At 48.8% G+C, this 21102-nt stretch overlaps 1 long non-coding RNA gene and 1 pseudogene across 4 annotated transcripts; both read left to right on the top strand.

Annotated features, from left to right (window-relative positions):
* Positions 1 to 11332: 11332 nt before the first annotated feature.
* On the top strand, positions 11333 to 12031 carry LOC103788930 (oocyte-expressed protein homolog pseudogene; annotated as a pseudogene).
* A 2808-nt stretch (positions 12032 to 14839) lies between these two features.
* LOC118148871 (uncharacterized) lies at positions 14840 to 20823 on the top strand. Of its 4 annotated transcripts, XR_008477394.2 has the most exons (6): positions 14840 to 15055; positions 15469 to 15619; positions 17841 to 17893; positions 18148 to 18276; positions 19140 to 19185; positions 20474 to 20823. It is a non-coding gene; the product is annotated as an uncharacterized LOC118148871 (long non-coding RNA). The 4 variants fall into 4 exon arrangements; XR_013528924.1 differs by having other exon boundaries at positions 14840 to 15021; positions 15472 to 15619; positions 17841 to 18276; XR_013528923.1 differs by having other exon boundaries at positions 14840 to 15021; positions 17841 to 18276.
* The last annotated feature ends 279 nt before the right edge of the window (positions 20824 to 21102 follow it).

Genomic DNA, 21102 nt, shown 5'->3' with positions numbered 1-21102 from the left:
GCAAAGAAAACAAAATAATTGGCTAGAAGTGGCACAGCTTTTAAATAGCAAGAGCCTAACTTCACATCTCTGTTGTTTTTTTTTTTTTAATTAAGAGATATAGAGATGGGGGGGTCTCACCATGTTGTCTAGGCTGGTCTCAAATTCCTGGGCTCAAGCAGTCCTCCCTCCTTGGCCTCCCAAAGTGCTGGGATTACAGGTGTGAGCCACCACGCCCTGCCAGGTTTCTGTATTAAAGCCACTTTGTTGTTGTTGTTGTTGAGACAGTGTTTTGCTCTTGTTGCCCAGGCTGGAGTGCAATGACGCAATCTCGGCTCACTGCAGCCTCCACCTCCCAGGTTCAAGCAATTCTTCTCTCTCAGCTTCCCTAGTAGCTGGGACTGCAGGCGTGTGCCACCGGGTCTAATTTTTTGTATTTTTAGTAGAGACGAGTTTTCACCTTATTACCCAGGATGGTCTAGTCTCCTGACCTCGTGATCCACCTGCCTCGGCCTCCCAAAGTGCTGGGATTATAGGCGTGAGCCACTGCACCCGGCCTTTAAACCACTTTTTACTATATCTCAGGTTTGGAAATGTGAACATACTGTTCTAGCCGGCAGGTAATTGAAGCTCTGTGCTCAGGGTAGAGTGACTTACTGCCAGGCCCCAGCCAGAACCTTGCAACGATACCCATCTTAGAAAGATTTGAGTCAACTTTGTAGCTGAATGCCAGGAGCTCAGAACAAAATATCCCAATATATAAAGACAAGGTCACAAGGGACAGTGTGCCTGGTGTGACTATCTTCCAGAATGCTTCCTAGAAGTAACAGAGCGGAGCACCCTGGCACATGTTTATACTCTCAGCTATCTGGAGGCAGAGGCAGGAGGATCATTTGAGCCCAGGAGTCAGAGGCCAGCCTAAGCACCATGCTAGGAAGGGGAGCTGGCTTCTGGAATAAGGTCAAGCCCAAATAGGCAATGACAGCCGGGAATTCCAGAGGGAACTGCACACAGTTGTGGGAATGCCAGCCAATCCTGCCAGCCAGGTCCCCTTCAACGCCCATTTCAGGCAGACTATTTCTGTGTCAAAATCTGAAATCCGGCCTTGACTTTATTTCATTTATTTATTTTTGGAGGCAGCTCTGTTGTACAGACTGGAGGGCAGTGACATGATCATAGCTCACTGTAACCTCCAGCTCCTGGCCTCAGCAATCCTCCTGCCTCAGCCTCCCAAGCAGATGGCCCTACAGGCATGTGCCACCATATCTGGCAAATTTTAAATTTTTTTGGTAGAGATGGAGTCTCACTGTGTTGCCCAGGATATTCTTGAACTCCTGAGCTTAAGGGATCCTCCAGCCTCAGCCTCCCAAAGTGCTGGGATTACAAGTGCGAGCCACCATGCCGGGCCAATTTTTAATTTTTTTTGGTAGAGATGAAATCTTACTCTGTTGCCCAGGCTGTTCTTGAACTCCTGAGCTCAAGGGATTTTCCAGCCTCCTCAGCTTCCCAAAGTACTGGGATTACAGGCATGAGCCACCACACCTGGCTCTAGCCGTGACTTTGCTAAGGAACAGGCAGATTTCCCTGCAGGTGGTAAGGCGAATACAGGTTGGGTTGGTTTGGAGATCCAGATACAGCTTGGACTCTAAGCCTCGTGCTTAAACATTCGTGTGAGCCCCATGCAGTGTCTTACATCTGTTATCCCAGCACTTTGGGAGGCCAAGGCAGGAGGACTGCTTGACCCCAGGAGACCAAGCTTACAGTGAGCTCTGTTTGTGCCATGGCAGTCAAGCCTTGACTACAGAGTGAGACCTTTTTGCTTAAGAATATATATATAGGCCGGGCGCGGTGGCTCACGCCTGTAATCCCAGCACTTTGGGAGGCTGAGGCAGGCGGATCATGAGGTCAAGAGATCAAGACCATCCTGGCCAACACGGTGAAACCCCATCTTTACTAAAAAACACAGAAATTAGCTGGGCCTGGTGGCACATGCCTGTAATCCCAGCTACTCGGGAGGCTGAGGCAGGAGAATTGCTTAAACCCAGGAGGCGGAGGTTGCGGTGAGCTGAGATCGCGCCACTGCACTCCAGCCTGGCCCCTGGCAATAGAGCAAGACTCTGTCTCAAAAAAAAAAAGAAAAGAAAGAAAGAAAAAAAAAAAAAAATATATATATATATATACACACATGTTTTGTTTTTGAGAGACAGAGTTTCATTCTTGTCACCCAGGCTGGAGTACCTGATGGCTCTGCTGAACTGATAAAACTGAGTTTTTGAAACTGTGAACCAGACGAAAAATCTACATCTGTTGTGAACTTCACTGAACCCCTGGAAAGGCCAGCTCAACAGCCAGTCTACAAGAACCCTGCTCTGAAACCTCTCCTGCAGACAGGGCCTGAGCTTGAGAAGAATAGGATTTTTCTTTTCTTTTCTTTCTGTTTTGTTGAGATGGAGTTTCACTCCCGTCGCCCAGGCTGGAGCGTGGCGTGCTCTTGGCTCACCGCAACCTTTGCTTCCTGGGTTCAAGCGATTCTTCTGCCTCAGCCTCCCAAGTAGGTGGGATTACAGGAGTGCAGTGCCATGCCCAGCTAACTTTTTTTTTTATTCTTTTTTTACTTTTTTTTTTGAGATGGAGTCTCGCTCGTCACCCAGGCTGGAGTGCGGTGGTGCAATACTGGCTCACCATAACCTCTGCCTCTCAGGTTCAAGAGATTCTCCTGTCTCAGCCACCCAAGTAGCTGGGATTACAGGCGTGCTTCACCATGCCTGGCTAATTTTTGTATTTTTAGTAGAGACGGGATTTCACTATGTTGACCAGGCTGGTCTCAAACTCCTGACCTCAGGTGTGATCTGCCTACCTCAGCCTCCCAAAGTGGGGTTATGGGCATGAGCCACCACCTGCAGCCTCCTCCTTCTTCTCTGCCTCTCTCAGTTAACAGAAAGGTGGGTTCTAGCCAAGGACACTCACACTGGAAGAGCTAGCGCTGGTACAGCACAAGTGGCACTGTTTGCCCTCGCCTGGGGAGGAACTCCCAAGATTATCCCTTCGTGGGTGGCCCTGCCCAGAGGCTTCCCTGGCCTGCCTAACCCTCTCTAGCAACTAAGGCTCTGCTGAGGATCTGATGACCTAGCCCCCCACTGATGGCTCTCTTAAGGCCAGCCTCTCTGTCCTGAGCCTACAGACACTGCTCCAGCCTATCTGGGTGTCTCCGTGTGGTTAGCTCCTAGAAGGCCAGCCCTAACTCCTGACCCTACAGCAGCACCCACGCCTGAGTACCAGGGCCCTGTCCATGCTTGTCTGCGTTGCATCGGCTCCCACTGCCAGGGAGACTCTCTGTTTCTAAGCCTGAGCTTGTTTTAGAGCCATCCATAAAGTCCCTACTCCATGTCTCAGGGATACCTCTGCTTTTCTTTTCTTTTCCTTTTTTTTAATTTTTATTTTTTAAATTTGTTTATCATTTCATTTATTTACTTTTTTTAAAGACGGGGTTTCACCATATTGGTCAGGCTGGTCCCAAACTCCTGACCTCAGGTGATCCGCCCACCTCAGCTTCCCAAAGTGCTGGGATTACAGGTGTGAGCTACCACGCTCAGCTCTTTTCCTTTTTTTTTTTTTTTTTGATGCCCAGGCTGCAGTGCAGAGGCGTGACCTCGGCTCACTGCAACCTCTGCCTCCCGAGTTCCAGTGATTCTCCTGCCTCAGCCTCCTGAGTAGCTGGGACTACAGGCACACACCATGCCTGGCTAATTTTTGTTTTTTTAGTAGTGATGGGAGTTTCTCCATGTTGGCCAGGCTGGTCTCGAACTCCTGACCTCAGGTGATCCACCCGCCTCAGCCCCCCAAAGTGCTGTTACAGATGTGAGCCACTGTGCCTGGCTGGATACCTCTGATTTTCCACTTGTAGAGAGAGGCTCTGAATCTGCAGCGAGTGAGCCTTTATGGGCCAGTGTTCCCATTCTTCTCACCTTGTTCGTGGGTATAATGGATGAATATGCCCAGGCGTCTGCTGTTTTCAGCCTTGGTGATAAAGAGCTGCCTCAGAATGTTGCCTAGGTTCTCTCTGAAGTCTTATCCATCAGCTGCCCCATGGGGGAGGGTCTTCCAGAACCCTGTTGTTCTGCTTGTACAACACCAAAGCCCTTTGAAACATGAAGAAAAGCATGTTTGCTTTATATTTAATATCATAGGCAAGTGGCCAGCAAGGAGGGTCCAGTGAAGTTCATCATTCTCTATTTCCGATAACCTCTTGTAAGAACTAGCTAGATAACAAATATAGAAATCCCATGAGTTATCTGAGGGCAGGTTTGTGGAGAGTGGAAGGTCTGATGCCCACACACTTCCATCCAGATCTCAGCAACATCAGTAGGATTCCTTCTGACTCTTCTGCTTACTGCGCAAATGCCCATTTGTGGTTTCTCTCTCTTTAATTTAATTTTTCATTTCTTTAGAGACAGGAGCTCACTGCTGTAGTGCAGTGGCATGATCATAGCTCACTGTAACTTCCAACTCCAGGGCTTAGGCAATCTACCCACCTCAGCCTCCCAAGGAGCTGGGACTATGCGAGCCACCAGCCCAGCTAATTTTCTTGGGGTCTTGCTATGTTTCCCAGGCTGGTCTCCAATTCTTGGTCTCGAGCAATCCTCCCATCTGGGCCTTCAAAATTGCTGGGATTACAGGCATGAGCCACGGTGCCTGGCCATGACTTGTCTTTCTGGATCACGTGCTGGATCTTTATTCTCAGTCGCTGCTGCACACTTCCAACTGGATGACCTAGTCAAATGCAAGCTGCCCGAAGAGAACCCAGTGTCCTACTTCCCAAAGCTGGTGCTCCCACCTCCTTCATTCCCCATCTCCCTGGCACCATGCTTTACAGATTCGGGGGTCAGTCCTGACAGTTCCGGGGTCTCTCCCTGGGACTGCCTGGAAGAATTTAACAAATACTTACGGAGTGGTGCTCCTTTGGCATCAGTTTGTGCCTGGACACAGATGAAACCAGCTTATTTATCAGGAATAACTTCTTCAAACCCGCTGCCCTGGAGTTGATTATAGAACTGGGTCCTGCTGGTGACTAGCATCCTGCAATCCCAGCATTTCCATTTCAGAGTTTTAGATGAGAGCTCACTCTTGAGGACAGTTTCAAGTTTCCACATGGAAGGAAATGAGATATTGACACATCCTGCTTCAACACTTCGATGCGTCACCCAAATCACTGTCCTTCTGGAAGAAGAGTGAGACTTCAGCTCGGTTTGGCTCCCTATCACCTGTGCTGAGTGAGGATTTTCCTCTGCAGGGCACCTGGCAAAGCTCTTTGACGGAGGCTTAGACACAGCAAACAAAACTGTTTCAGGAGATACATGGGCATGTATATAAGAGCATAAAAATAACTGCGAGAGAGATATTCCACACTGACAAGCTAGTAATAGGGTAACTGGATGTGGGGGTATATGGGGACTCTGTATTATTTTCTCAAATTTCCTGTAAAATTGTTCTAAAAAATGTAGTCTACTCAGGGAGGAGTTTTTTCTTCTCCTCCCCGTAAGACCAAGAATGTAAACACACCCGAACAGACTCACTGTCAAAGAGAACTATTTACAAGTTATGCTCTGTTCCCAGATCCACTGTTATCGCCCTCAGAATAACAGAATTCCTCTCCCCTCTCCCGGGCTCTGTTCTGCCAGGATAAGATTTTGTAGCCTCTTGGGAGGTGGGTAATCACTCCGAATTACTCTGTGATTTTCCCCTGTGCATATTAAATGAGCTTGTATGCCTTTTCTCCAGTTAAGCTGCCTTTTTTTTTTTGAGACGGAGTTTCTGTGACCCAGGCTGGAATGCAGTGGTGTGATCCTGGTTCACTGTAACCTCCACCTCAAGCGATTCTCCTGCCTCAGCCTCCAAGTAGCTGGGACCACAGGCTTGCACCACCACACCCAGCTAATTTTTGTATCTTAGTAGAGATGGGGTTTCACCATGTTGGCCAGGTTGGTCTCAAACTCCTGGCCTCAAATGAGCTGCCGGCCTTGGCCTCCCAAAGTGCTGGGATTACGGGCATGAGCCACCATGCCAGACCAATCTGGCTTTTGTGATTTGATGTATTTTGTTTTTTGGGTTTTTTTTTTGTTTTGTTTTTGAGATGGAGTTTTCACTCTTCTTGTCCATGCTGGAGTGCAATGGTGTGAGCTCAGCTCACTGCAACCTCCACCTCCCAGGTTCAAGTGCTTCTCCTGCCTCAGCCTCCTAAGTAGCTGGGATTACAAGTGTGCACCACCATGCTTGGCTAAGTTTTTTGTATTCTTAGTAGAGAAGGGATTTCACCGTGTTGGTCAGGCTGATCTTGAACTCCTGACCTAGAGTGATTCACCCGCCTTGGCTTCCCAAAGTGCTGGGATTACACAGGTGAGCCACCACACCCAGCCGTGAACTGATTTTTTAGTAAAACTTCAGGGAGCCAAGGGCCTTGGCCCCCACTGTACCATCTGGATTATTGGGAATAGGTATAAAATATATAGGGCCAGCAAAAAAATCTCGAATGATTGATATTATAAATTTAGAGAGGAAGGACTCCTTCCTTCTGTGACAACAGCACTTTAATGTGAGCAAAATGGGATGTCCTTGCATTTGGTTTTAATGTTTATGTGTATAAGGTTAGCCATTGGCCAGGAGACTAATAAAATTAATAGAGTCTATGTCTGCCTGCCAGGCACACCTTTACTTTCTGACAGTTTCCCATGGCCATAGATTCAGTAGAGCAGCAGAGAGCAAGATTCGCAGAGGGCCATAAATTTAGATTCTGTGCCCTTTACCTGCTAAGTCTTTTTTTTTCTTTTCCTTTCTTTCTTTCTTTCCTTCCTTCCTTCCTTCCTTCCTTCTTTCTTTCTTTCTTTCTTTCTTTCTTTCTTTCTTTCTTTCTTTCTTTCTTTCTTTCTTTCTCTTTCTCTCTCTCTCTCTTTCTTTCTTTCCTTTTTTTAGACAGGGGCTCAACTGCACCCGGCTGTAATAACTTTTAAAAAACTAAATAGGCCGGGCATTGTGGCTCATGCCTGTAATCCAAGCACTCTGGAGGCCAAGGCAGGCGGACCACCTGAGGTCGGGAGTTCAAGACCAGCCTGACCAACATGGTGAAACCCTGTCTTGTAAAAATAAATAAATAAAACTAACGAAATGAAAAGAAATAAAGTACAGACCTTGGAATATGTTCATGCCCGTTTTCACCTGTGTAGCCACCTCCCAGATGACCACGTAGAGTGAAGCCAGCCTCCAGAAGCCACTTTCAGGCCCTCCCCCTCAGTCAGTGCCCCCAACAGCGGTAACCTGCTTCTGACTTTCCTGTCACGAGTTTGCCTTCACCACGGAGGCGCCGCCAGGAATCTCATTTCCAATTGTATCTTTCTCTGCTGCAGCCCCGGGAAGCTCAGACTCAATTCTGGGGCCCATTCCACCACCACGCAGGACTTCAGGCAACGCGTTTTTTAGTGGAGGTCTTACCAACCCTCAGCCCCCAACTTCATCTTATTTCCCTCTCGCTTCCATAGGCTCAGATGACGGAAACAACACACCTGGACCCAGTTTGGCTTGGGCACTGCCATTCACCAACTGTATGACCTTTGCAAGCCTACTTCCCTTTTTTTGTTGTTTGTTTGTTGGTTGGTTTTTGTTTTGTTTTCAGACATTCTGAATGTAGAACCTATTTCCTTATCAATAATACCCGCTTCACGGGGTTGTTCTGAGGATTAAGACGATCTATGTGGCCAGGCACCGTGGCTCACGCCTGTAATCCCAGCGCTTTGGGAGGCTGAGACAGGTGGATCACCTGAGATCGGGAGTTCGATACCAGCCTGACCAACATGGAGAAACTCCATCTCTATTAAAAATGTAAAATTAGCTAGGCGTAGTGGTGTGCTTGTAATCCCAGCTACTTAGGAGGCTGAGGCAGGAGAATCACTTCAACCTGGGAGATGGAAGTTTCAGTGAACAGAGATCATGCCATTGCACTCCAGCCTGGGCAACAAGAGCAAAACTCTGCTAAAAAAAAAAAAAAAGGCGATCTATGTAAAACAATTGGCCAATACACAGCCTGTAGCGGTGCTCAGCAAATGGCAGCTAGTGTAACAGTCATGGAGTGTTTTGTGTGTTTGTTTTGAGGCACGGTCTGGCTGTGTTGCCCAGACAGGTCTTCTGCCTCCCAGAGTGCTGGGACTATGGCATGAGCCACCACACCTGGCCAAATATAAGGTTTAAATTATTGTTACACGGCTAGGCACAGTGGCTCATGCCCATAACCCCAACACTTTGGGAGGCCAAGGTGGAAGGATCGCTTGAGCCCAGGAGTTTGAGACCAACCTGGGCAACATGGTGAAAACCAGTCTCTACAAAAATTACCAAAAAATCTGGGCTTGGTGGTGCATGCTTATAGTCCCAGTTACTTGGGAGACTGGGTGGGAGGATGGCTTGAACCCGGGAGATGGAGGCTGTGGTGAGCCTTGTCATGTCACTGTATTCCAGCCTGGGCGGCAGAGTGAGACCCTGTCTCAACAACAACAAAGAGTGATATTTATCTCCATCGCCACCTCACGCCTTCTATTGGAATGAAGTAGGTAAAACTAAGTCTAAAACTCCTCAGTAGCTAAGACCTTTCTAGGCGACCAGAGGGCACATTCTTTTCCTGTTAGACAAACACAGAAGAAACCAAAATGTCATGAGAAGGGTACTTGGTGGGACAAAGGAAGTCCCTCTCCGGGATTACCTGAGGCTAGAGAGAGCTGCGTCACCCAGGGTCACGCTCTCCCCAGGGACCGCAGCATTCCTTTTTTTTTTTTTTTTTTTTGAGATGGAGTCTCGCTCTGTCTCCAGGCTGGAGTGCAGTGGTGCCATCACGGCTCACTGCAACCTCTGCCTCCCGGGGTTCAAGCAATTCTGCCTCAGCCTCCAGAGTAGCTGGGACTACAGGAGGGCGCCACCATGCCCAGCTAATTTGTATTTTTAGTAGAGACGGGGTTTCACCATGTTGGCCAGGGTGGTCTCCATCTCTTGACCTTGTGATCCACCTGCCTCGGCCTCCCAAAGTGCTGGGATTACAGGCGTGAGCCGCCGCGCCTGGCCATCCTAGCTCCAGAGAGTCACTCCTGTTGTGGGATTTGCTGAGGCCTTTATGTGCTGAGCTCCAAGCCAACCTCTCCTAATCCTGCAGCCTTCATTCTCACAGGCGCTAATCCCGAAGGCACCTTGAATGAATTCCTGATCGCAAATCTCACTCTTGGTCTGCTTCCCAGGCAACCAACCTATGTCAGTTGTAAGGTTAGTTATTAAATGGCCTGTGTCTGACAGTCTATGTATTTATCTCCACAATGGCACGTATCCTCCTGGTTCCCCTGACAGGACACTGCTTCATAGGGATGCATCTAGATCTGGTAATTTGTAGAAACTGATCAAACTGACTGGGAGAAAATACAGAAATCCTAATCGTTCCTGCACCAGTTCCCATCCTTACTTCCTACTTCACCCCGGAAAAAAAAAAGTAATTAAAAAAAAATTCCACCCAGGCAAGGTGGCTCAAGCGTGTAATCCCAGCACTAGGAGACACTAAGGCGGGTGCATCAGTTAAGATTACACATTCAAGAGCCTGGGCAACCTGGCGAAGCACTGTCTCTACAAAGACACAGAAATTAGCCAGGCATGGTGCTGTGTGCCTGTGGTCCCAGCTACTCAGGAGGCTGTGGTGGGAGGCAGAGGTTGCAGTGAGCCGAGATCATGTCACTGCACTCCAGCCTGGGTGACGGAGTGAGACTCTGTCTTAAAAAAACATTCCACAAACCACGAAAGAGGAACAAATAAAATCAGACTTCTCAGAAGTAGGTGGCACTGATCTTCCTTCATTCTGAAAGAACTTTTACCGAAATTGAGTTTTTTTGTTTTCCCTCTGAAGTCTCATGTTAAGCAAAAAGGGAAAACCCACTGTTTACTCTGGGTAGGAAAAGCTGCAAAAATCTTCAAAGCTAATCAAGATTTTAAATGTTAACAATATTTAGATTTTTTGTGTTTTTTTTTTGAGACAGAATCTTACTCTGTCACCCAGGCTGGAGTACAGTGGTACCCTCTCGGCTCACTGCAACCTCTGCCTCCCGGGTTGAAGCAATTCTCCCGCCTCAGCCTCCTGAGTAGCTGAGATTACAGGCTCGTGCCACCATATCCAGCAAATTTTTTATATTTTTGGTAGAGATGGGGTTTCACCATGTTGACCAGGCCGGTCTCAAACTCCTGACCTCAGGTGATCTGCCCACCTCAACTTCCCGGAGTGCTGAGATTACAGGCGTGAGCCACTGCGTCTGGCCAAGTTTCTTAATGGAGCTGGGAGGCAAATTCACAACCTGAGCCAAGATCCACTCTCCCGAGCGACTCTCAGGTCACTGATTTAGCGACAGATACTGGAAAAAAAATGCGTCTGTAGTAGTTCAGTTGAGGAGAGGGCTGGGCAGCAGTAAATCTGATAGGGCTCAGGTGTAACTGTTCTAAATTTCCGTAGTCTCCTCACAGCCAGTAATCGCATACACATAAAATGTAAATGTATCCTTAGGAGTTTTTTGTTTTCTTTTCAGAGACAGAGTCTCACTTTGTTGCCCAGGCTGGAGTACAGTGGCACGATCACAGGTCACTACAGCCTTGAACTCCTGGGCGCAAGGGATCCTCCCACCTAAGCCTCCTCAGTAGCTGGGACTACAGGGGCATAAGCCATCACACCCAGCTAATTTTTAAGTTTTTATTTTGAGGCAGAGTTCTGTTCTTATTGCCCAGGATGGAATGCAATGGCGCAATCTCGGCTCACCACACCTCTGCCTCCCGGGTTCAAGAGATTCTCCTGCCTCAGCCTCCAGAGTAAGTGGGATTACAGGCATGTGCCACCATGCCTAGCTAATTTTGTATTTTTAGTAGAGACGAGGTTTCTCCATATTGGTCAGGCTGGTCTCGAACACCTGACCTCTGGTGATCCACCCACCTCGGCCTCCCAAAGTGCTGAGATTACAGGTGTGAGCCACCACGCCCAGCCTAAATTTTTTATTTGAGATATGGTCTTGAGCTGTCATCCAGGCTGGAGTGCAGTGGCATGATCACAGCTCACTACAGCCTTGAGCTGGATCCACCTCAACCTCCCAAGTCACTGGGACTATAGGTGCATGCCACCACACCTGCTTTTTATGTTTTTGTGTGTGTGTGTATACAGACACACGTGCGTGCGTGCACACACACATATAAATACACACACACACACACACACACACACACACACACCTCTCTCTCTCTCTCTCTCTCTCTCTGGCCTCCAAGTCCAAGCCTGGCCATTATAGCCCTGGTGACTTGCATGGACACCTCCTGATGGTCTCCAGGAGCCAGAAAGTCGGAAGTAACTAATGGCCACAAAGAGAAGAGAAACGGAGTCTGGAGGAGGTCATGTGAAAACCGTCCCAAGCGCGCTCCGCGGCTGCTGGTCCCAGTATGGTCGATGACGCTGGTGCTGCTGAGTCCCACTGGGGCAAACAGACCCCGGCCCACTCCCTGGAGCAGCTGCGCCCAGACCGAGCCATAATTCCAGAAATGGAGTGGACTAGCCAGGCCCTGTTGACAGTGGACATAGTGGACTCTGGGAACCTAGTAGAAATCACCATTTTTGGACGGCCCCGTGTACAGAATCGGGTGAAGAGCATGCTCCTGTGCCTGGCATGGTTTCACCGAGAACATCGAGCCCGAGCTGAGAAGATGAAACACCTTGAGAAGAACTTGAAGGCCCAAGCATCAGAGACCCCCACGCTCCCCAGGATTCTGTTGCTTAAGACAATAGTGTCAGTAGCATCTTGAGAACTTTGCAACTTTGGCTGCTAAGGTTGAAGAGAAGCAAGTATAGCATTCCTAAATCCTAAATTTGTTTTTCCTGTGTCTTGATTGAATGTGGTTTATTTTGTTGCAAGAGTGAATTTGAACTATTCTCATAAATGGCTATTTTGCCCAGTGACATTAAGATCTTCATACACTTATAATAAAGCAAATTTATAAAAAAAAAAAAAAAGAGAGAGAGAAATGACTGGTTCCTGCCTCAACTGATTGCTCTCCCCCTGCAACCTTCAACCACTGTTCCTGCTCAGCCTTGCGAAAATTTCCCCCAGACAGTAGGTTTTTCAAGACCCCCACCCCTGTAACTATGTAACTTACCACACCCTCCCCACAACCTGCCACTGACAACGCCCAGCCTTATAATTATGCCTGTTTGTAACAGATGACCCTACCCTTGTGACCATGCGTCCCGTGACCCTTCCCTCCACCCACAACACCCCCCAGGCTTGCAAAATCCCCTTGAACTGTGACTTCTGTAATTTTCCACTGCCTACCCCAAACCTATAAAATCAACTCCTATTCCACACCACGTTGCCCAGGCTGGTCTTGAACTCCTGGCCTCAAGCAGTCCTCCCTCCTCTGCCTCCCAAAGTGGTGGGATTACAGGAGTGAGCCAAATAATTTTTTTTTTTTAAACTGAGCTGGAGTCTCATTCTGTTTCCTAGGCTGGAGTGCAATGGCACGATCTCGGCTCACCGAAACCTCCGCCTCCTGGGTTCAGGCAATTCTCCTGCCTCAGCCTCCTGAGTAGCTGGGATTACAGGTGCGTGCCACCATGCCCAGCTAATTTTTTGTATTTTTAGTAGAGACGGGGTTTCACCATGTTGACCAGGATGGTCTTGATCTCTTGACCTCATGATCCGCCTGCCTCGGCCTCCCAAAGTGCTGGGATTACAGGCGTGAGCCACCGCGCCCGGCTAATATTTTGTTTTATTTTATTTTATTTTTTGAGATGCAGTCTCTCTCTTGTTCCAAGCTGGAGTGCGATGACTTGATCTCAGCTCACTGCAACCTCCACCTCCCAGGTTCAAGTGATTCTCCTGCCTCAGCCTCCTGAGTAGCTGGGATTACAGGTGCCCGCCACCACACCCAGCTAATTTTTGTTCCCTTTTCTATTTTTTACATATAACAATTATATGTATGTATTTTTAAGTTCCATTTTTGTTGTATTAAGAGCATGGCTCCCCATGAGCCGCTAAGGCCTTTCAGAAGCCTCTGTATGTGTTTATAGGTTAAAAAAATAAAAACAAAAGCCTCTGCTTAAATGTACACAATAGCAACTTAAAAATAAAAGAAATTTTTCATATTGGATGAGAAAGAGCTTCCCAAGTTAGTTGCCTCTACAAATTTGCACAGGAGAGCAATGAGCTGGGAGCGCTTTTCTGGAGTGGCTGTGGTGAGGCTCACGGGAAGCCAGATGTTTGCCAGGACCCACACGTGGCCTAGTTGATTTGGGCCATGTACACACTGGTTGTAGAAGCATCTAGTCACACAGGACCGTACTTGTTCTGAAACGCCTCTCTCTACTTGTGAAAAAGTAGAGGGTCATTGTAGGATCTTTAGAAAAATTTCTGGGCCATAGCATATGTCTGCAGAGAAAGAAAAGCAACACAATTGAATGTGAACAGAAACCAGAGACTCACCCCCGAGGCCCACCAGTGCCGGCCACACTCATAACAAAGGAAGTGAGAACGGGAACCCCCACAGGCCCACGGAACCTGTACACACCTCTCTTTACGTGTGAAAATGGCAAATCAGGATGCTGGAAAATAGGTGGTCATCCCCTCAAGGGCACATTCCTAATTAACGATGCAAACTTTAGCAATCCGTAATTTTCTTTTTTTCTTTTAAGGACCTACCCCACTTCTGCACAGTCCTACAACAGCTAAATAAAACCTCATACAACTGAATTGAAGGAAGTGAGCTTTGTGTGTGTACTACCTGGGTGAGTTTAGGGAGTAGGAACATCGTCCATACCTTAGTAGAGTAGAAAGAACAAGCATCTTCCCTATATCACCTCAAAAATAAAAATAAAATGCTAGGTGATTTAAACATGTGAATGGGAAAGGCCAGATTATAAACCTCTTAGGGAAAAAAAACTACACAGAAACATATCTTATTATGTTGAGATAGGAAATTATTTTTCCTTTCCCACCCCCACTTTTTTTTTTTAAGTTGAGCAGCTCCTGAGCCAGAGGAGACTCAGTGAGTCCAGTTTTTTGTGTTTTTTTTGTTTGCTTTTTGAGATGGAGTCTCGCTCTGTTGCCAGGCTGGAGTGCAGTGGTGCGAACTTGGCTCACTGCAACCTCTGCCTGCTGGGATCAAGCAATTCTCCTGCCTCAACCTCCAGAGTAGCTGGGACTACAGGCACCTGCCACCACACCAAGCTAAGTTTCATATTTTTAGTAGAGACAGGGCTTCACCATGTTGGCGAGGCTGGTCTCAAACTCCTGTGCTCGTGATCTGCCAGTCTTGGCCTCCCAAAGTGCTGGGATTACAGGCATGAGCCACTGCACCTAGCCCTGTTTTCGTTTTTGAGTAGAGACGAGGTCTTGCTGTGTCTCCCAGGCTGATCTCAAACTCCTGAGCGCAAGCTATCCTCCTACCTCGCAAAGTGCTGGGATTACAGGTGTGAGCCACCATGCCTGGCTGGAATTGATTTTCAAAATCAGACCTAAAATGTGCCAACCATACAAGAAAACTACTGATAAATTCTATCCTATTAAAATTAAGAATTGATATTTATTAGAACATTCATAAAGAAAGCAAAAAACAAGCTATAGACATATTTTAAGATACATAATCAAAAATTATTTGCATACAAAATGTGTTCTAATTCTTTAAACCATGGCTATATGTTATATATACTACCCCCAAGACAGACAAAGCATGTGGAGCTAGTGTGGCTGAGTTCCTGCCTCTCCCAGCCCGTCTTATGGTGTTACACGTGTGCATCACAATAGCTCCTCCCCCATAAGGGCTCAGAGCTATGAATGACAGTGTGTCTAGAACACCTCGCCCAGGGCCTGGCACGGGGCAAGAGCTCAACCAATGGTGAATGGTTGTGCTCTAAATAAATAACCGTGTCAGAGCAGAGTGGGAATCAATTCAGCTTCGTGAGTCCTCTGTGACCTCAACAGCATTGTTCCAGACCACGTGACAGAGGTGAAGGGGCCTTGGCTGTGAACAGAAGAACTCGGTCTGTTTCTCCTGTTCCTCCCACTTTGGCCCTGAGGCAGGAGCTGTTTACTCCAAACACCTACGCACTGAGTCTCCCACAGGAACCCAGCAGGGCTCAGCCTCAGGGTGTCTGGGATTCTGGGGGTGGACCCTGGGGAGGGGAAACCATCTCAACTAAGATTCGTTCCTCTCCCCTCAGCAAAGGTAGTCAGAGGTGGATGGATAGGCAGCGTACATTTTAATTTTTCTAATTAATTTTGTAGAGACAGGCTCTCTTTCTATCACCCAGGCTGGAGTGCAGTGGCATGATCACTGCTCACTGTAGCCTTGACCTCCAGGGCTCAAATGATCCTCCCATCCCAGCCTCTCAAGTAGCTGGGACTACAGGTGCAACGCCCAGCTAATTTGTTTGTTTCTTTCTTTGGGTTTTAGCAGAGATGAGGCCTTGCTATGTCACCAGGCTGGCCCTCCCACCTCAGCCTCACGAAGTGCTGAGAGTACAGGCATGAGCCATCATGCTGGGACAATTTACATCTGTTAATAGAAGAAACCAACTTATGAAACGTACTCGGCCCTAACTCAGGTACATGGAAACCACAAACTCTCACTCTGAATAGGTTTAGCTCATGAGATAAATTGTCCCAAATTGTTGGTTCATTTGTAAATTGTCTATTTTTTTTTGAGGCAGAGTCTTGCCCTGTCACCCAGGCTGCTCGGGTCACTGCAACCTCCACCTCCCGGGTTCAAGCAATTCTTCTGCCTGAGCCTCCTGAGTAGCTGGGATTATAGGCGCTGGCCACCACTCCTGGCTAATTTCTGTATTTTTAGTAGAGGCGGGGTCTCACCGTGTTGACCAGGCTGGCCTCAAACTCCTGACATCATGATCCACCCGCCTCAGCCGCCCCACGTGCTGGGATTACAGGCGTGAGCCACTGTGCCTGGCTGAATTGTCTATTTTATCGTAATTACATTTATGAATGTCAAGTAAGATACAAAATACAAAAATAAAAAGCAAGGTACTGAATAACAAGAATGATCAGAAGGAGGCTGGAGTCCATCAAACGGGGCCAGGCCGCGTGAAACGCCCAGGGCTCCAGGGACCCTTCACCACTGAAGGACTGAACCCGATGCCCTTCCCCCTGGGACTGTAGAACCAGGAGTCTTTTCATAAAACACCCAGTGCTTGGTGGCTGGGCTGGATGGAAAGAGGTGCCTATGGAGGCTGGAGCAGAAAACCTTCATGGGCCGGGTGCAGTGGCTCACGCCTGTAATCCTCGCACTTCGGGAGGCCAAGGCAGGTGACCTGAGGTCAGGAGTTCGAGACCATCCTGGCTGACAAGGTGAAACCCCGTCTCTACTAAAAATCCAAAAATTAGCTGGATGTGGTGGTGTGTACCTGTAATCCCAGCTACTCGGGAGGCTGAGGCAAGAGAATCGCTTGAACCCAGGAGGCTGCCAAGATCATAGCACTATGCTCCAGCCTGGGCCACAGAGTGAGACTCCATCTCTTCCTTTTTTTAAAAAAAATTTATTTTTATTTTTATTTTTTGGCAGAGGCAGAAGGAGAGGAAGAGGAGAGCGCCGAGACTCTACCTCAAAATAAAATGAAATAAAATTTTAAAACCTTCACAGAATGAGCAGAGACAGCCCTGTTCACACTGTAATTATGTCCGTTCTTTTTTTGAGACACAGTTTTGCTCTTGTTGCTCAGGCTGGAGTGCAAAAACCAACTCCCAGTTTCAAGCAATTCTCCTGCCTCAGCCTCCCGAGTAGCTGGGATCACAGGCATGCGCCACCACGCCTGGCTAATTTTGTGTTTTCAGTAGAGACGGGGTTTCTTCGTGTTGGCCAGGCTGGTCTTGAACTCTGGACCTCAGGTTATCAGCCCACCCTGGCCTCCCAAAGCGCTGGGATTACAGGAGTGAGCCACCGTGCCCGGCTAAGTATGCTCATTTTTATTGAATCTTGTGTGTGTTTTATTCTGAAAGCATAATGTCCAAGTCCATTTCATTGTAAGACATTTTGAGATTTGTTTGTGTCAGTAGAGCTTAGGGTCAGGAAGTTTGCTTTCTTTGCAAAACACTGAGGGAAAGTCTGGACCTCAGACTGGCTGTAGGCAGATTTGGCCAAGCAGCTCCGCCCTGAAGGACACAGACCCCAGACCGTGTCCTCCTAGCACCACACAGGGGCGGGGCGTGGGTCCCAGGGATGGAGGCAGGCGCCGTGCCCACCTTGTCCCCCTCTCACAGTCACGGGCTAGAGAGCTGGGCAGGAGTCAGCAGAACCCAGAAGTGGGGCCACACGGGATCCCCCAGGCTGTAGGTTGGCATGGGACTTCCTCAGGGACCAAAGGAGGTCCAGAGGTGAAGGCCCTCCCTTGTCCTCTTCCACCCCGACTGCCCCCTTAGCTCCCAGCCCAGGCAAGTGCCAGGTCAGAACAAGGGCAGGACCTGTGCAAGGGAGAAGGAACATCCAGACTGCATCTCCCAGGATGGCAGGTGACAGGGAGCCAGACCGGAGATCGAGAGGGGAACACCCCAATTTCCCAAAACCCACGTGGCAAATGACTGGGGCTTCTGCAGGGAATTTCATGACAGGAAGCTGATTGCAGAGTCATGGCTGGGATTATAACTTCTTCCTCTGAGCCACTGCTGAAATGCTGCCATTCTTCCAGTCCCGAAGCCACACGAGCATTGCCCTCTAAGCCAAGGGAAGAATTTGCTGTATCAGGAAAATGTATTGCAACGCCATTCTCAGGATTCACATGTCTCTTCACTTTAGATCTTCATTTATCTTTCTGCCAGGTGACCTAAGTAGGATCTGAAGAATTATCCTCATACCCTACCTCAAAAAAAAGGTACTGAGCTCAGTGGGATGGTGCACCCCTATAATCCCAGCTACTCAGGAGGCCGAGGCAGGAGGATTGCTTGAGTCCAGGAGTTTGAGACCAGCCTGGGCAATGTAGCAAGCCCACATCTCTAAAAATAAAAACAAGTTACTGGAGAGAATGAATGAATGAATGGCTCGCCCTGTGCTTTGCTGAGGGTTTTTAGATAATCCCAACTTCTCAGAACCTGTTCTGAAGATTAGTCGTGGCCATCTCTGCGGCAGGGTGAGCTCGCCTCGGATGGCTTTTGGGAAAACTGTCTTCAGCTCTACATGCCACAGGGATTTCTAGACAATCACCCAAGAGCAAAACTTGAGCTCCACGGAAGACGCACCACCAACGCCCTATTCCAGGTAAACTTAAGGCAAGACCATGGTCTCCCACGTCCCCCCACCCGTCAGATGTACACCGAAGATAGGGCCATGGAAGTGACATCCAGACATCGAGTCCCGTGGGAGGCAGGAGTCAGGGTGGCTCGCTCTCTCCAGCGGGGGAGGGCCACTGGGGTCCTGGCTGCCAAGGGGCCAAAGCCCCTCTGCTTGGAGACACGTCCAGTGCTCATTTCAGCAGCCTCGTCCAGTGCTCCTCCGTCTTCAGTATTTGCCTGAGCCCCCCTGGAATCTTGTTAAAATGCAGATTCTGGCCGGGCGCACTGGCTCACACCTGTAATCCCAGGACTTTGGGAGGTGGAGGTGGGTGGATCACCCAAGGTTGGGAGTTCAAGAGCAGCCTGACCAACATGGAGAAACCCCATCTCTACTAAAAACACAAAATTAGCCGAGCTTGGTGGCACATGCCTGTAGTCCCAGCTAGTCGGGAGGCTGAGGCAGGAGAATCACTTGAACTGGGGAGGCAAGATCACGCCACTGCCCTCCAGCCTGGGCAACAAGAGCAAAAGTCCATGTCAAAAAACAAAATGCAGATTCTGCCTCAGTAGGTCTGGGGTGGGGCCTCGGATTCAGCCTCCCTCTCCCAGTCAGCAGTTAGGGCTCCCACACTTCGTAGCAAGCCATCTACTCATCGGTAAGTGGTCAGTGACTAAGGAGGACCAGTCAGGCTGGGTACGGCTGGGATGTGTCTCCCCATCGAGATTCATGGAATGAATAATGGTAGCTAACACCAAGAAAGTACAGCCACCGCTCCAAACCCTTACACCAACCCATTTAATCATCAGCTCAGCCCTACGAGCAGGTGACTAAGGTTATTCTATCTACAGATGAGAAGAGCAGAGCACGGAGAGGTCAGGAGACCCACCAAGGCTGGTGAGTGAGCGAGCCGGGATTTGAACCCAGGCCATCTGGCTCTCGGGTTGTGGGTATTGGCACATCCCGGCATGTCTGCACATCAGGACTGCGTAGTGTGGGCAGTTGTGCAAGACTCTGAGAATGGAGAGTGCTGTCGGCCGGGCGGTGACAAGTGTGGCTGTGATCTACTATCAGAATCTGTTCAGGCCACGATGAGCCCTCCCACGTTTGTTTCAAAACACTGTCAGCCTCCCCTCACCAACCCAGGTCCGGAAAATACCTTTTATCTTCAAACGGCTTCAAAGCTTGTTTGTACTTTTTTTTTAAATAGAAGCTTAGTTTCTTAGGAACTCGGAAACAGTGTTTAAAATAACCACTAAGGGCTTCAGGAATTTTACCTTGAACTTCCTCGCCCTGGGGAACAGCCTGTGCTCATGTGCTTCAAACACTGTTCGTCTGTCTCGTCTCAGCCTATGGGGAAATGTGGGGCTGCGTTCTCTCCTTTGTTCTGTTTGAACCACGTGTGGTCATGGGAGGAACTGATGGGGGTGGGGCTGACTGCTGGTTCGAGGGTCAGAATAATGGGGGTCCAGTCCTGCTCTGCCTCCAGGTAGCTGTGCAGCCTGATGGGGTCCTACCCCTCCTCAGGCCTCAGTTTCCTCATCTGGAAGATCTGGCTAGATGCTCCCGAGCGCTACGTGTGGTGCATTCTTTTTGGGGGGGGTCTCGAGCTTTGTCAGGATTTCCCCAACAGCTGCTGATTTTCTGCGGGATTTTCATGCAGGAGGGCGGCTGCCTCCAGCACAGCAAGGAGCGCCTAGTGAGGGGCCAAGCAGAGATGAGGGGTTCGTGGGTGAACAGTCTTGTCAGTGGCTCCGGCTTCCTCTCAGCGGTTCAGGGCTGGCAACTTTATCCTCACCACCTTTCCTCATGTGGCCCAAGCACCTTTATTATATTTTATGTTATTTTTGAGAGAGTCTCGCTCTGTCGCCCAGGCTGGAGTGCAATGGCGCAATCTCAGCTCACTGCAACCTCTGCCTCCCAGGTTCAAGCAATTCTCTGCCTCAGACTCCCGCAGTTGGGATTACAGACACCCACCACCATGAGTAGCTAATTTTTGTATTTTTAGTAGAGACGGGGTTGCACCATCTTGGTCAGGCTGGTCTCGAACTCCTGACCTGGTGATCTGTCCACCTTGGCCTCCCAAAGTGCTGGGATTACAGGCGTGAGCCACCGCGCCCAGCCTTATTTATTGTTTAATTATTATGATCTTTTTGTGGAGACAGGGTCTCACTTTCTTGCCCAGGCTTGTCTCAAACTCTTGGACTCAAGTGATCATCCCGCCTCGGCCTCTCCGTGGCGTAAGCCACCGCATCAGGCCCTGCCCTGCGCTTTATAAGATGCTCCAGTTTCCATCACTCGACCTGACCAGGCACCTTTAAATGTCCACACTCAAGACCTGACCCTCTCAAGCGCCTGAAGTCAAAGACATCTTTGGTCCTTAAAAAACAAAATTCCTCCCATAGTCTGAAGCCATGAAAGGTTCTGGCCGCCTGGACGCTTATTTGCTTTTGACAGTTCTGTCGTATGTGCAGCTTTTGCTGTGAGCCACCTCAAATGCTCTTTTGGAAGTAGGTGTGGTATAAATAATAAATAAGTGAGTGAATATCTGGAAGTGTGGCTGTTTTTATTTAATCTTGGGAGAATGGTCACCTCTGGATAAGCCCCTCTGGCTGAGAGTAAACAGGAAGGCCCAGCCCCAATGCTGCAGGCTGATACAGACGACAGGTGGGGTCGGCGCCGGTTTGGGACTCGACCTTCTTTTGGTGCAGCTTGCTGGGTGCATAGTAGGTGAGTTTTAGAGAGAAAAAAATCTGAGGCCTCATCACTGACATCATAGCAACTGTCCGTGTGAGGAAAGGATCCCTCCGCCTG

The sequence above is a fragment of the Callithrix jacchus genome, chromosome 17 (genome assembly GCF_049354715.1).
Source record: "Callithrix jacchus isolate 240 chromosome 17, calJac240_pri, whole genome shotgun sequence".
NCBI lineage: Eukaryota > Metazoa > Chordata > Mammalia > Primates > Cebidae > Callithrix > Callithrix jacchus.
Note: the sequence above shows the minus strand (reverse complement) of the source record. Positions and strands in the feature narration are given on the sequence as shown.